This window comes from Chlamydotis macqueenii, chromosome 2 (assembly GCF_036417535.1).
Source record: "Chlamydotis macqueenii isolate bChlMac1 chromosome 2, bChlMac1.mat, whole genome shotgun sequence".
In the NCBI taxonomy this organism is placed as follows: Eukaryota; Metazoa; Chordata; class Aves; order Otidiformes; family Otididae; genus Chlamydotis; species Chlamydotis macqueenii.
In genome coordinates this window covers 23,293,154-23,296,508 of record NC_141557.1, presented here as the reverse complement: position 1 = coordinate 23,296,508, position 3,355 = coordinate 23,293,154, and positions in this window count along the sequence as shown.

Here is a 3,355-nt window from a genome sequence, read left to right as displayed (position 1 = left end):
TGAGGAACGGCTGCAGACGCCAAGGTCAGTTCAGAAGGAGGGGGAGGAGTAATATGGCTCCAGGCCAAGATTCCCCTGCAGCCTGTGGTGGTGACCATGGTGGAGCAGATTGTCCCCCTGCAGCCCATGGAGGTCCACGGAGGAGCAGAGATCCACTTGGAGCCCATGAAGGACCCCGTACCAGGGGAGGTGGATGCCTGAAGGCGGCTGTGGCCCATGGAGGGCCTGCTGGGACAGCTGTTCTGAAGGGACTGCACCCGTGGAAGAGATGACCCATGCCGGAGCAGTTTCACGAAGGACTGTGGCGTATGGGTGGGACCCCACAATGGAGCAGGGGAGGAATGTGAGGAGTTCTTCCCCCGACCATGAAGCAGCGGCTTGAAACAACGTATGATGAACTGATGCAACCCCCATTCCCTCTTCCCCCACTGTGCCGCTCGGGGCGGGGGGAAGGTAGTAGAGATAATGTTAAGCTCGGGAAGAGGGAGGGGTGGAGGGAGGTTATCTTGTTCTCTGTCTCATTACCCTGCTATTTGTAGTAATAAATGAATAGCTCTCCCCAAGTAGAGTCTGTTTAGCCCATGACGGTAACTTTAAGGATTTCTCCCTGTCCTTATCTCAAACCTCGAGCCGTTTTTCTTATATTTTCTCTCCCTGTTCTCTCGGAGGGTGGGGGGAGTGAGAGAGAGACTGCGTAGTCTGGTCCTGATCGGGGCTGAACTATGACAGATGCAAATATGAACAAAATAACCTATTTAAATTTAACCTTTTTAATTTCATAGATTGCTCATGAGTTGCTTAAAAATATACTTGTCACCATCTATTAGTCACAAAATATTTTGGCAAATAATTCTAGACAACACTTGCAAAGCACTGGACCTAAACCTACTTGTATTTGAAATGTCAGCCCTCTTTTGACTTTAGTCAGGGCAGACATTTAATAGGCATTTCCTTATAAATAGCCGAAAACAACAATTTGTTGTGATTTCCATGTTGCTTTCCTCTTGCTATATAGGCTGGGCGGAGAATGGATGAAGACCAGCCCTGAGGAGAAGGACTTGGGAGTGCTGGTAGGTGAGAAGCTCCACATGAGCTGGCAATGAGCCCTTGCAGCCCAGAAGGCCAACTGCATCCTGGGCTGCATCAAGAGGATGCCTCACCCTTATTCAACATCAGGCATCAGTATGCAATCTTATGAAACACAAAATGTATGAAGCAAAGCAGCTGGGGCATTGTATCTGTTGAGTTTAAATTCAGAAATGTTCTAATAATTTACTAATTAACTCTTACTACATTAAGGAATAAGTGAGAAGAGCAGAGGCTCAGTGATATTTTGCATATATTACTCAAGGCCTCACCTCAGCCAACTCAAGGCCTCACCTCAGCCAACATCAGGCTGCATCAAGAGGAGCGTGGCCAGCAGGTTTAGGGAGGTGATTCTGCCCATCTACTCTGCTCTCATGAGACCCCACTGTATCCAGTTCTGGATCCCCCAACATAAGAAGGACATGGACCAGCTGGAGAGGGTCCAGAGGAGGGCTACAAAGATGATCAGAGGGCTGGAGCACCTTTCCTATGAAGACAGGCTGAGAGAGTTGGGGCTGTTCAGACTGGAGAAGAGGAGGCTCTGGGGAGACCTGATAGCAGTCTTCCAGTACCTCAAGGGGGCCTACAGAAAAGATGGGGAGAGACTGTTCAGTAGGGCCTGTTGTGACAGGACTAGGGGTGATGGTTTTAAAATAGAGGGGGGTAGATGTAGATTGGAAATTAGGAAGAAATTTTTTACACTGAGGGTGGTGGAACACTGGAACAAGTTGCCCAGAGAGGTGGTAGATGCCCCATCCCTGGAAACATTCAAGGCCAAGTTGGAGGGGGCTCTGAGCAACCTGATCAAGTCCGGGATGTCCCTGCTTCTTGCAGGGGAGTTGGACTAGATGACCTTTAAAGGTCCCTTCCAATCCAAACCATTCTGTGATTCTATAACGGGAATTAAGTGGCTAAATATCTCTGCTGTACTTTGAAAATATACCCTTAGCAATAGTCTAACTCTTTCTCTGCTTCCAATTGCAGATGAGTGACCTTAGAAAGAAAGCATCAGAACACTTTTAATCCAAATACTACATGGTTCTCATGTTCATTTTACAAGGTTGCCATCATTGTGGTGGTCCAATTTTGCAGAGAGAAAGGATTTGTGTTGCATGGGCAACAGGAATTTTACAGCATGATTAAAGTGTTTATATACTTTACAGTTCTAGAAGGATTTTAAGGTTAGCATTAATATATATTTGTGGTACTGAGACATGCTGAGAATTTTTAGTTCTTTTTTTTTTATTAAGGAGGCACTTTCAAATTTAAATTCATTGTAGCTTGGTTTGGTTTGGATTTTTTTTTCTCCCCAAACTATATATGCTCATTCTGAGTCATGAGCAGTCTATAGCACCTTGAAATGCTATACCACCAGGGATATCTGTGTACCTAGAGATTTCAGCAGTGATACTTCCAGTAATTAAATGGAAAACATATCTAGGCTTGTAACTATGAGATTATATGCCAGTGCTCTGGAGTGTATTCTCCATGTTGTCTTCCATGGACATCTGGTCCATCAAAATAGAGGAACGGCTCCTTGTCCTGTGAAACTGCTGACTCAGCTACCCCAAACGTTCTTCTATGGGGAATTTGGTAATCCATTCCTCATAACTATACTCAGATCTCAGTGCTCCAGCAAAGACATTCTTCTGCCTCACATTAACTTTATCAGGAAGAACCTGGTAAAGGTCCCTTTTGAAAGAAATCACACTTTGGGACACTGATGCATCAAACAAACTCAAATATAATGAACACTATTTGCAGTTTTTAATTCCCTGGCTATTTCCTAGAAGAAAAAAAAAATGCTGTTAACTCTCTAGAAAAAAATGTTAATGTTAAGCACTAACATCTTGTCCACTTAACAGTGGACAAGTGTGGATTCTTAATTCATCATTTAGATTACATTTCACCAAGCATACAAGTTTCTTGAGATTCAAACAGAACTGTGACTCATTTCCCTTATTCTTAAATCCAACTGAAGTCTTCCATGCTCTTTGCTTATACTTGCTCAAAACCAGCCCATAACCTGCTGCTTTAAATGTCCCTGACACGGGAATGAGCAGATCGCATCAAGGACAGTAAGAACAGACCAAATGTTTACTTGGTAGCTAAACACATGTTTGTGTACTTTTTGAAACACTGATACAGTTATTCATTATTTTTTGTCATTATCTGACCTTGTTTGTCTTAGGACTTGACTGGGAGTAAATATGGGAAAAAAAAATTTTTGCAGAAGTTACAGCCTAGCATGAGTAAAAAATACCAGTAG